This window comes from Lissotriton vulgaris, chromosome 2_1, assembly GCF_964263255.1.
Source record: "Lissotriton vulgaris chromosome 2_1, aLisVul1.2, whole genome shotgun sequence".
Taxonomy (NCBI): domain Eukaryota; kingdom Metazoa; phylum Chordata; class Amphibia; order Caudata; family Salamandridae; genus Lissotriton; species Lissotriton vulgaris.
In genome coordinates this window covers 1,398,216,721-1,398,230,383 of record NC_141687.1, presented here as the reverse complement: position 1 = coordinate 1,398,230,383, position 13,663 = coordinate 1,398,216,721, and the positions used below count along the sequence as shown (strand labels likewise).

General features: G+C 47.2%; 1 protein-coding gene across 1 annotated transcript in view; it reads right to left on the bottom strand.

Annotated features, from left to right (window-relative positions):
* LOC147732647 (uncharacterized) overlaps positions 1 to 13,663 on the bottom strand; it is a 583,719-nt gene that overhangs the window by 109,818 nt on the left and 460,238 nt on the right. The window lies entirely within an intron of this gene.

Sequence of the window (13,663 nt, the reverse complement as noted above, 5' to 3'; positions counted from 1 at the left end):
AGGCTATCCTGAGAACATTATCAAACTGGCAACCAGCGAGTATCAATGAAAACTAGAGCGGAACTACTTACCGTCAAAGAGCACACAGAAACTAAAGATAACCGTTCTTGTTTCGTGTCAAAATTCTCTACAACCAGTACCCAGATCAAAGCTTCCATTAAGAAACACTGGCAGTTACTACAAATGGAATCGGATTTTAATAACATTTTCCAACCACAGCCAATTTTTGCCTACCAACGTACGAAAAACATTCAACAACTGTTAAAATCTAAGAAAATATCTGCGGATGTCATCTATAAAGGAACTACACCCTGCCACAATTGTGGGAATTGTAACAGCATCATTAAAGGCACTGTCATCCAACATCCTACACAGGGCACTCCAATTCATCTCAAAGTGAATGCAACATGTGACACCACTAATGTGGTATATCTTCTTAAATGTCCCTGTGGTTTCCCCTATGTGGGTAAGACCAAGAGAAAAATCAAAACCAGACTTACAGAACACCACAGTAACATTCGAACCAAGAATGCCAAATCTTGTGTCGCAGAACATTTTACTAACTACTCTCACAACGTTAGTCAGTTACGTTTCGTGGTTCTGGAAGTCGTGAACAAAGTCGTAGGAAGAGACAATAAGAAATTTCTTTTACAAAGGGAACTTTACTGGATGCACAAATTGAATTCGATTCAACCGAAGGGCCTCAATGAGAGAATTGAATACAGTTGTTACTTATAAAGCATCTTCTGTGCTTGCTGTGATTCTGTTTTGGGTTTTGACCCCTCTGTTACCTGTTGCCTGTTCTTTTATTTCTTTTCTTTTTTTCTCGTACTCTACACTGTTATCCCACCTGACTGTTTCATGTGTTTATACCTTTTCTCATTTCACTTTTCATATGCCAGTTTCTTTCTCTTTACTTGCTTCTGTCGTTCTATTTTTTAATTTTCAACACTTTTTTCATGACGCACTATGCAATTTTTTCTACAGTTTGCTAACGTTTTATTTTACTTTTCCCCACGCTACATTTTAATTAATACCATTCATGTATTTCACCCTGCTTTTTCGCTCCTCTTTCGTTTCCTATTTCTGAATTTTCCATTCTTCTGTCTGGTTTTTCCAGAGCTTACATGTTTACTCAGGATTTGCTCTTATTTTTTCGATCTTTTGTGTCTTCATACTCCTTTAAGTTTATTTCTTTACTTTATGCGACATATACATGTACCCTCATTTCACCCATTTAACTTCTTTACATTCTTCACTTTTCTTGAGTATCATTTCCCCGCTATTCCGTTACCTGGTTCACAGTTTTTCTTTCGTGCTGCTTTCTTTTTTCACATAACTTTATTTGCCCTAGCTGACCAGCCTGGTCCCTCACCGTAGTCCTCTTTCTATGCCAGTTTCTTACGTACTGATAACGCCGGCTTCTTGCCGAGCGCGATCAGCTCTCTACACCCGCGGTCCACTAGCATGCACATGGTTTTCCGGCTATGTGGTAAGTTTACACTAACTGAACACACCCCATTTCTTGTTAATTCCTCACTCATTCATATAGATCACGCTCCGTGCTTGGTTCCCCTTGACCCGACTTTACTATACTTCACAGTTCCATAGTGCACGTTTTTAATTATGTTGTTTTGTTCTTTGACTGTTTCAGTTTCTTGGGTATCATGATCACTGTTCGTTCTTCCGTTGTTTTACACTATACTACGAGTGTGCTTTCCTTGGGTTCTAACACACTCCACAATCACACAGAACCCTCGTATACTCATCGTATTTACGACACCCTTTTATATAAGCAGCAGCATGTTCCATTGCACATGGCTAGTGTTCTTATTTATAATTCAGCACCATTACGATTAGCGTATTATTACAATACTGAGCCCCCACCTCGCACTATATCTTCTGCATTTCTTGATTTCTTTTCAGACATTCCCCCTGATGAAGATCACCACTTGAAATGCATAGGGGATGCATTTATGAATTGATGTATACAACATATAGTCTCCTTGAAATGCAACAAAATTGAGATTTGTTTTGGAAATTGTCTATCATTTGATTTAACATTTTGAAAATTGGTTTAAAATAAACCGTTTCCTAAAAAGGATACTCGTGATTTCTTTTCAACTTTATCACTGTCTATGCGCATTTTGCGCTAGGAGGACTCGAGATTTACCTTACACTGTGTAAGATCTTTTTTGTTTGATTCTACATCCAGCGCCTTACAGTCATTAGGCGAACATCTCGATTCCCCTCACCTGGATAATCCTCGCATTAACAGTTTGATCACATCTCAGTTACTTCGGAGTGCTGTGGCCCTTCTAGCTACTCATTCTCATTCTAAATCATGTGGACTTACTCTCACTCACTAATTCGTATTCACTGTGATTCAGTCATAATTAGTCACTCACTCTCACACACATAAACGTTCACAAAGAGAAACACAAACACATATTCACACACATCCAAGCTTATCATGGACAAACAACCTCCTCTACACGCATCCACAAAATATTTTAAAGCTTTTATTTAATTCGCCTTGCTGCCTGCACATGTCCTGTTTAAGCTTCTGGTACTTTATTGTCTCTCAGGACAGGCATTCAGCTCCTTCCTGCCTCAGACAATACTAGCACATAAAAAATGAAAACTGGAATTTGCACAGTTGCAGGATCCAGCTTTCAGCCTAGTGCTTTGTAACTCCACCCTTTACTAACTTTGTGAGGAGTTGTGAAAGATTACAAAGACAGGCACCCAGAGATACCTTTAAAGGTCATGGTGCCAGGCACCCTAAGCTAGGACTCAGACTTTGTCAGCCCTTGACAATCTGTGTAATGGCTGGTGCACGCACTTGCATATGTTTGCACCAGCCACCACACAGATGTCACTGCCTCAGGCTACTGCTCATCCAGAGGGTTAGCACTGTTTTCTCTATATAACACTAACAATAATAGACTATTAATCACAGTTGGCATAATAAAAAGGACCATGAAACAAGGAAGGCAGAGCCCCAACACCCATAAAATTGCCACTAAAATAAACAAGAAAGAGCATGCATCACAAGCACATGAACATACCACATACACATCACAGACATACAACAGATGCACACACCACCACAATCCAAGAACACTACTTCTTTTATGCTTCTACTTTATTGTACGAGTTACTTATCTTCGGTAACAATGTATCTGGTAGAGAACATTCTAGCTGAAGATTCCTTCACATAGAATTATCTCCAGGCGTGAGACTGGATCCAGGAATTTTTTGCCACAGCATCCTTGCCGCCCAGGCGTCGTCCGCGCATGTGACGTCAGCGATGTCACATAAGCCCCACCCCGGCGCACCTACGTCAGTTTTCTTCTGAGAACCTTTCCACACCACAACGCGGAGCCACCAAACAAAAAACTGTGGGAGCATGGAAACAGTGTGCAAAAGAGTATACAAAAAAGAACCCCATAAAGAACAATGCAAACCTGCAGTGTCCAAGGGCAGAGAGAGAGGAAGAACAGAGCAGAACCCTGAGCAGCCACCCCGCCAATACATAGACAGCAACCCCCCACCTCACCCCCGGAGACATGGAACCTAGGTAAAATTCATGACACATGTAGCAGGTCTACAATCACACACCGAAATAAGGAAGGTGAGATAGTCCCAACAGGCAGGAACAGCCAACCTCCAAACACCCCAGCCTAGAGGGCATCCACCCCCAAATAAACAAGTAAGGTATGAGCAGAGGGACCCAACTCAGAGGAGGTAGAGGGGCCAGGCCTCTAGCTGCGAGAGGAAGGGAGGGAAGGGAGATATTGGAGGCAAACCTCCCCGACTTGGAGCAGCCAGATCAGAGGGGCATAGGAGCACCAGAACCCTACCTTCCCAGAACCAAAGAGGTGGGAAGAACAGCAACAAGACGGAGCCACCGTTAAGAGCAAAGGAAGGGACTCACAGAAGACATGTCCCCCCCACCGGGAGGAGAATACCAAGGACCAGCCCAGGGGTTCTCGCTGAACGGGGAGGAAGGGCAGGCCGTGAAGGAATCTGCAGCTAGAATCATCTCTACCGAAGGTAACTCGTACATCTGATAGAGACTACTAGCCGCAGATTCCTTCACTTAGAATGGATACCCTAGCAATACCCACGGGGAAGGAGGGTCTGGGAAAGGACCCCACCAGTCTAGACTGAACAGAAGGCCCACAGGGGACCAGACCTGTAGACCAGGGAGGTAACCTCGTCCCTACCATGCAAGAGGACCCCACAAGTCAAACGCCAGCAGCCCCAGAAGGAATGTTGGAAGAAGAAGGAAGAGTGGAGGCCCACACACTCACAACAGAAGAACCTATGGCAAGGCCAGAGATGCCAAGGCACCCCACTCTACCCCCAGGGCAACAGAGCTTCCACCCAACACCAGGACAGGCAGAGGAACAAGAAGAAGCCCAGAGGGTCCAAGGAAACCAAGGAAAGAGGCGAGCCCACCGAGAGGGAAGGCAACAGGCCAGCCAGAATGGTAGCTATAACCGTAAGCCGCCAGAAGCATAAAGGACACTGAAGCATCCCAGCTCTCAGCACAAGAGCAGGAAGGAGAGGAAATGGCTGGACCTACTGCTACAAGGGCCGCGCACACAACCTTAAGAAGCAATAGCAACATACAGAAACGCCAAGGAGAACAGGCACCCGAAGGCAACCAGCACTCCCCAGCAGAGCATAGTTATTTAACAGCTACCACTAACCCACATAGGGTACGGTAAGTCCCAAAACACGGGAACCCTCTTTGGAAGAACTTCCGCAGCAGAGGAGAAAGCAAAGCGTCACGGCAAAAACACACACACAAGCAACAAGGGCCGTCCAGCAGCCAACAATGCCAAAGTCCCAGCAAGGAGGACTCAATGGTCAGCAAATACCATCTACAGCCAGGGCATCTAAAAGGTCCAAAGCCAGCTCAACTCAGCAGTCACTGAGGAGGGGAAGGAGGAGGAGTCCGAGGTGGAGGAGGACGGAGCCCCGCCAGGAACCTCTGGATGGAAGAATCAGCCAGGGCATGGAACAACAAGCTGCCATCAAACGGAAGATCAATCAGCCGCTCCCGAATATTTTCAGGGAACACGCCGTTCCGAAGCCAAGCATGGCGACTGAGGGCGACTGAGGAAGCCATGGCCCGGCCCAACACCTCCGAGATGTCCAGAGGGGAGCGGAGAATAAACGCTGCCAGCTCCCGGCCATCCAAAGCATGATGCTGTAAGTCCAACTGAACAGTCTCCTGGGAAGCCGCGGATTCGAGACTCAGCCGAGTCCCACAAACAAGAGGAGGCCCTCGCAAATACACACAAGGTGTTAAGGGCCCGCAGGGCAGCACTGGTTAAGGCGAACATGTTGCGCCCCTAAGAGTCCATCCAGCGGGCCTCCCGGGACGGCGGAGTCAACAGTGGCGGCAGGGAGGGGAAAGCGGTCCTCAAAAGTGGACTGGCAGCAGAGGGGTGGAGGGAGAGGCACGCTGGGTCACGTGGCGCCGGAAGGTGTTGTGCAGAAGGTGTTGAGGCACTGGATCCCGAGGCAGGACGCCTCCAAGCTCCCGTCAGGAAAGAAAGGAGCGAACCCTCAAAAGGGAGCAAGATTTCCCTTCCACCAGAGCCCTGGATGGTCCGCCAGAAAATGAGCAATCAGGTCCCCATGCGCAGAATGCCCACAGGTGTGGACACCGTGTGAGTGAAGGCCGCACCCTACAATGTAGGGTCCAGCGGAGAAGAAAGCAGTTCCTCCATGGGTGACTAAGTTGGCCGTCCCCGAAGCCAAGCAGGACGGGCAAAGGCCATACCTGGAAGCTAGAAGATACTGAAGAATGGGGGACCTGCCGCACCTCTGACGAGCACCTTGGCCTCAGAAAAGACGGGAGCCACCCTTAGACGATGCTGGCAAAAAAGACACCACACGATGGCCAGTCTACGGGGAAGAGGACACCAATATGCAGCCAGCCTCTTGAGAAGAGGGAGCGTCCGAAGACGAATCTACGGCATGACCTCTGTGTGGAGCCGTGGAGTCCACACCCTGAGGCAGGACGCCAGCACCATCCGGCGCCAAAGGAGAGATCGAATAGGGCTCCTCCAAGTCACACCGCACCGGACCCCGGAGTGGGGACCGGAGTGAAGCGGGAGCCAAAGTGGCCAAGGGGCAGCGCCGTACCGGCGCCAACTCGATCGCCGCCGAGGCAGCCACTTGCGTGGAGGGGCGAGAGGGACCGGAGGAGTGACCCGAAGTCCTCGGCCAGCCTCGTCCCAGAATGTTGCGGAGGCAGTCCGTTGACCTATGCAGTGGCGCCAGGGACGAATCAACCTCCCACTCGCCCTCTGACGAGGCAGCCGCCTGGCCAGAGGGGGACGAGGAGTCCCCACCCCACCTCGACCCAGAGCGGGATGAGGAGAGGTCACCAACCCCTGTGGCGCTGCCCGAAGCAGACACCGGCACCTTGGTGGCATCAGCTCAGCCTTGGACGAGGCCTTCGCCTGACTGGGATGCGACCCGAGCCCCGGCGACCTCCCGCGACACCACAGGGACCCCCTCTGGAGTTTGCGGTGAGGCAGGGGCACTGTGGCCTGAAGGAGGGGCCCCAGAGGGTCCGCACTTCAACAGCAACACATCCTCCAAGCCTGGATCCGAACCAGTCGGCACCAGAGCCACCGCCGGTGCCGCGGAGGGCACTGCACGAGGCAAGGGATCCGTTAACGTCCCAGGAGGGGAAGGAGGAGGAGAGGCCAGGGAGGCCCGCAAAGCTGCTGCGTATGTCTCCATCTGGCTCTCAACGCCGCCTCACAGGGAAACGGTGGATAGGAGGACGACAAGTGGGGCCGCATCACCCGGATGAAAGCCCACGCCCCCGGAAGGCCGAACACCAGACCCCGGGGACAAACTGCGACACTTACCCACCGGGGAGCGATGCTCTCACGACATCGGGGAAGGGCGAAGACGACGACCACGGCCGTATCTAAAGCCGTCTGCCGAAGCAGATCGAGGGGAGGAGGTTGACCTGGAGAGACACGCCAATAGAAGTTTCATTCGGTGCTCCCACCGCGACTTCGGCTTCAACTGTTTACACGCCTCACAATCAGTGGTGCCGTGATCCTCCCCTAAGCACCACATACGAATAAGATGAGGGTCCATCGCCGACAAAAGACACCCACACGGCGTGCAAGTTTTGAAGCCTAAAGGCATTTGCACACTGTTCCACCAGACAGAAGACAATTGGTGAAGAAAAAAGGGCCCCAAACAGGCCAGCAGCAAGACCGGATCAAAAAACTGACATAGGGATGCTGTGACAAAAAAATTCCGGATCCAGTCTCAAGCCTGGGGATAATTCTACATGAAGGAATCTGTGGCTAGTAGTCTCTATCAGATTGTAACATTCTTAGATGTATGTCAGACGTATGTCAGAATTTTCAGTTTATTACAATTTTTTTATGTTTATTGCACCCTACATTGGTATGTGTGTTTGTACATGCAATACACTTTATTGTCAGACCGTTACTCATAAAAACTGCATGTCCCTGTTTGATGCTGAAAAACATTTGTTTTCACTCTTACGGGTTGCAGTGCTTTATGATCCAAAGGAACTGTGCTGTTTGTTTTTGTATCAACGGAGCGAAAACCCGTCCAGCGCTACATCTTGCACGTGTCCTGAAGCCTCCCCTCGACGAGGACTCGCTGGTGTGAGCGAGCCCTGAAATCGGCAGGGCTATTGACACGCTCCCAGCTTGAGACCCACGGGTTGAGGCTCGGGACTACAACTAGCAGCAAGCCGGGGGACTGCGAGGACCAGCATTCCTCAGGTAGCCCAGCTGGTTCCTCTTCCCCCGGCGCTCCCGCCCACGGACACGCCCACCGCCTACTGTGGAGCATATCTTTCGTGACCCCCGCTTCGCGGGCGCCACTCACCTGATCGAAATGAACTGTGCTGTTTGTTTTTGTATCAACGGAGCGAAAACCCGTCCAGCGCTACATCTTGCTCGTGTCCTGAAGCCTCCCCTCGACGAGGACTCGCTGGTGTGAGCGAGCCCTGCAATCGGCAGGGCTGGTGACACGCTCCCAGCTTGAGACCCACGGGTTGAGGCTCGGGACTACAACTAGCAGCAAGCCGGGGGACTGCGAGGACCAGCATTCCTCAGGTAGCCCAGCTCGTTCCTCTTCCCCCGGCGCTCCCGCCCACGGACACGCCCACCGCCTACTGTGGAGCATATCTTTTGTGACCCCCGCTTCGCGGGTGCCACTCACCTGATCGAAAGGAACTGTGCTGTTTGTTTTTGTATCAACGGAGCGAAAACCCGTCCAGCGCTACATCTTGCTCGTGTCCTGAAGCCTCCCCTCGACGAGGACTCGCTGGTGTGAGCGAGCCCTGCAATCGGCAGGGCTGGTGACACGCTCCCAGCTTGAGACCCACGGGTTGAGGCTCGGGACTACAACTAGCAGCAAGCCGGGGGACTGCGAGGACCAGCATTCCTCAGGTAGCCCAGCTGGTTCCTCTTCCCCCGGCGCTCCCGCCCACGGACACGCCCACCGCCTACTGTGGAGCATATCTTTCGTGACCCCCGCTTCGCGGGCGCCACTCACCTGATCGAAAGGAACTGTGCTGTTTGTTTTTGTATCAACGGAGCGAAAACCCGTCCAGCGCTACATCTTGCTCGTGTCCTGAAGCCTCCCCTCGACGAGGACTCGCTGGTGTGAGCGAGCCTTGCAATCGGCAGGGCTGGTGACATGCTCCCAGCTTGAGACCCACGGGTTGAGGCTCGGGACTACAACTAGCAGCAAGCCGGGGGACTGCGAGGACCAGCATTCCTCACGTAGCCCAGCTGGTTCCTCTTCCCCCGGCGCTCCCGCCCACGGACACGCCCACCGCCTACTGTGGAGCATATCTTTCGTGACCCCCGCTTCGCGGGCGCCACTCACCTGATCGAAAGGAACTGTGCTGTTTGTTTTTGTATCAACGGAGCGAAAACCCGTCCAGCGCTACATCTTGCTCGTGTCCTGAAGCCTCCCCTCGACGAGGACTCGCTGGTGTGAGCGAGCCCTGCAATCAGCAGGGCTGGTGACACGCTCCCAGCTTGAGACCCACGGGTTGAGGCTCGGGACTACAACTAGCAGCAAGCCGGGGGACTGCGAGGACCAGCATTCCTCAGGTAGCCCAGCTGGTTCCTCTACCCCCGGCGCTCCCGCCCACGGACACGCCCACCACCTACAAGTTCATAATAACAGCATTACTCCCGCGTCGCGGGACGCCGGGCGAAGCCCGGGCAAAGGGCGGGCCGTCTGTGGCCGTCCGGGGACGTACGAGGACGGGACGGGCCACCCCTCTTACCTCTTGCGCACTAACTTCGAAATCACTGCGGTTTTATGAGAGTAAGGTCTTCACCAGTAGATAATTGATCATAACATTTGACTTAATATAGACATTGCGAGTAAAGTGAAGGGTGGTAGAGGAACGTCAGGAACCTCCCAATAGCAGCACCAGTATAATCCAATTCCTGGCGAATCGAGCGACCTAGAAATTAAATTAGACCGACAATCGGATAAGAAATGGGATTTAAAAAACTGCGATCCCGCACAATATTTATGAAAAGAATGGGTACTGAGAACGCTGTACGGAAATCCTCTGATAAAGCTATAAAACATGGTCGTATAACTCACACCCCGGCAATTAGTACATATTTCTCTGTCCTTACAACTAAAGAGGAACTAGAAACACACACACCAGGAAAAGAAATTACTCTCAACTCACCAGTAACCACTGGGGTAGTAGAAAGTACCTCAATGATACTTTATTCACAACAAAAATTGTGTCACTTGGATCCTGACTCAAGTAATAAATTATTCTGCACCCCAAAAGACCTCCAATCCTCGGATCACGAGGCGACTCACCTAAAAACCTCAACTCCTATAAAAAACCGTGGGAGCTCACCGCTACTTGAGGAATTACGCATTAACAAATCAAACTTAATGACACAAAAGTCAGAACTCAGGTCAACCAACAGTACTCTGAAAAAAACGTCTCCTCAAGTTCTCTCACTCGACTCTTCATTGGACCCCTTTAATCTCAAAAACAATAATAATATCATTAACACAGCTACACCAATGTCAAAGGCCCTTTTTTCGCTTCAAGAAATATTGGAATCAGTTCTTTCTTTTTTAGGAAACATCTTAGAAAACTCCGACCAAACCTTGGATGTTCAAATTGGGGTATTAAAACATCTAGTTGAAGAAAAAAGGAAAAAAGATCCTTCTGAAGCAGAGAAAAGTAATCCGTTAACTAAAACCAAACATGCGCAAAAGGACATTTTAAATTAATATAACAAAGACCAGGAGAAAACAAAACGTGAGTTTGGTACTCAAACATCAGAAATCCAAACACAACAAAATCAGAAGTCGGATAACCTAAACGAATCAGTAATATACTCTCTAAAAAAATTATTTAAAGAAAAACATCAACAAAAAGTAAAACAATACCCAATATTCTCAAATACAAGTACAACAGATAAACATAAAAACGATCCTGCACAAGATACCCAGGAAACACGCACTAATAATATATCAAGCGATGGAAATGGAGAAATGATAGTTAACAAAAAAACGGAAAATGACAAAGAAGGAGGGAAAAGAAGGAGGAAAAAACCAGTAAGAAGGATCCAAAAAAAGAAAACCCGTAAACTAAAATTTCAAAAACCTACCACTATATATAAATCCGTAGAGGAACAACTCGATGATAAAACAAAGCCTCAAATTATCGAAAAGTTGGAAATTAATAACAGAAATCTTGAAGAAAAGATGCTACATTTGGATCCAAGAGCAGAAGAGTACGTTCCAATCAGACTCTCTGTACAACCAGGTCAAAGAAACATAATTCCAGGTGAAGATATCAACAGGCACAGACAAAAGGGCGAAGAGTCACACTCCAAAATCCTACAATTTGAGGAACTTTTCCCTACTGACTCAGCCCCACTTAATAGAGGAAGGATTATTAATCTTTTACATCACATAAGGTCTTTACAATCACTGACCAGCAATGAACTCGATTTAGTGATCTTTCCCAAAAAAGATAATATTAAACTAGTGACGGTAGCATTCTGGTCATCAGTTCTTCCAGGGATCATACTCAACGAAAAGGAGATACTACATAAACATGGATATGACATAGTTGAAAGAGTGGAACCAATGGCCAATAAAATCCCAATTTGGTACAACGATCAAATACGATCAATTTCCAACTCACACGTCAAAAAATTCCATCGAAATTTTGACGTAACAGAAGACCCAGGAATCATGTACTCAGGAACAAACTTTACAGGGCAAGAAAACCTAAAAATTCAGGTGGATAAAGTACAAAGGGCAGTCTGGTACCATGTCTCAAAAGAAATCGAAAATAACAATAGCATAAAGTCTTGGTCTTGGGTCTCGGAGACTTTGAACAGCAACAAAGCTACGACCACTCTACAACAATCTGTTTAGCACCGGTTTAAAAATTACATCTTGGAATATCGCTGGTAGAAATAAGAATAAATTGTCTGAAGCCACGAGTAATCTGCCTGATATCCTGATCCTACAAGAAACGTGGGCGACTGAACCTTTCACTCATAAAGGCTATTATGTATATGATATCCCAGCAATACCCACCAAACGTGGTCACGCTAAAGGTGGTTTGGCCATTCTACTGAGGGAAGAATACTCGTGGGCGCAGGAAATAGTAGATACTAAACTAGAAAATTTACAGTGTATCAAAATCTCCGTAAAAATACATAGCACAGCTCCCCAAAAGGCAATCCTGCTCTTCAATGTATATGCCCCTCCAGGCAAAAAACTGGATACCATATTCTTAGATATCATGGAAAGTATCATGAAGATAACAGAGGACCATCTCTATTTGTCTTTTTTAATCGTGGGAGATTTCAATGGCAAAATCTCTAATACTGAAATCAATAAGTGGGCAAAATTATATATAGAAGAATCCATGGAAACTACAACTCCACACTTTCCTAAAGGTATATCATCTGACAAAAGAGGTAAATTGTTAATATCAGCACTGACGAATTTAAATGGGGTAATACTGAACGGCAATACGGAAGGGGACATCCAGGCAAATTATACTAGACGAGGCAACGGAACCCTATCCATTATAGACTACATCATTAGTAGTATGGATCTGCTGGATACAGTTACGCATTTGCTCACCCAGTTTACTCAAGAGAGTGATCATGCACTAATGCATCTAACCACAGATTGGATACCCAAATCCTCACCAGCCTGTCACATAATTTATCACAAAAGTACTATAATGATAAAAAGTGAACAGAGCCGCATTGTCTGGAACTCTTCGACTCTGGACAAAATCTCAACATTGATTGAACACTCTCAATTCCTAGCAAAAATATATTCGGATAATCCTATAGAAAATTTCGAATTCATCATTAAGGATATCAAAAATTTTATTTTAAATATGGTACTAGAGGGTACAATAGGTAATAGTAAGAGGAAAGACAAAAACAAGCAAATTTTTAAGAACTCTGAATTAAAGAAAAAGTTAAATAAACTTATACGTGCCCAATATGTGAATTCCTCGCCATCTACGAAGAAGGAAATAAATAAACTAAAAAATCAATTGAGACGTGAGAATCAAAGCAACAAAAAAGCATTACAAGATCGCAATTGGGTCGACATCCAAATAGCAGCGAAAAAATATAACCAGCGCAAATATTGGTTTTTAATCGCAAAAATAACAGGATCAAAAAAGAAATTGCAAACTATACCGGTCCCTCCGAATGACTGGGAAACTTATTTGTCAGATCTCTATAAAGCAAATTTAACAAAACCATATAAAAATAGCGAGATTAACATCACAGAAAAAGATAAACGTCCAATAACTGAAACCACAGCTATATCCGTCGAAATGAATATTCGTAAAGCAAGAAGCACAGGTGCCTCAGGCCCTGATCAGATCCCGATCAAGGTGTTGCAAGCAGACCCAAAGGTGTGGAGTCAGTTGTTATGCCCCCTCTTTAACTATATTTTTGACATTGGACAAGTACCTAAATCATGGCAGGGGAGCATCATCATCCCCATTCACAAAAAGGGGAGTAGAATCCAAGCAGGGAACTACCGTCAAATAGCACTCATGGACGCCGTAGGAAAAATATTTGCAGCAGAAGTACTAGATCGCTTGAAAGAATGGGCTTTCTCGTTGGGTCTAATACCCATGTTCCAAGCAGGTTTTAGACCTAAACACTCTGTTACAGACAATATCGCGATTATTCAGGTCACTCTAGATAAATACGTAACCCGAAAAACCCAGGTCGTATATGCAGCATTCATTGATTATTCTACGGCGTTCGACCGTGTAGATCGACCAACACTATGGAGAAAATTAAGGAGGCTTGGTATTCATGAACAACTGCTACAAACCATAGTAAACTTACACACCAATACTTGGTGTCAAGTCCAAATGGGGGGAGAAAAAGGCCTAACAAAAATAATTAAAACAGATAATGGACTAAAACAAGGGTGCCTTCTAGCCCCGATTTTATTCTCCCTTTATTTAAGTGACTTGCCATATCAGCTGCAACTGGGCTCCAGTTTGCCTCCTAAAATTGCCAAAAAAAGCATACATGCATTGCTCTATGCTGATGACATAGTGTTGTTAGAC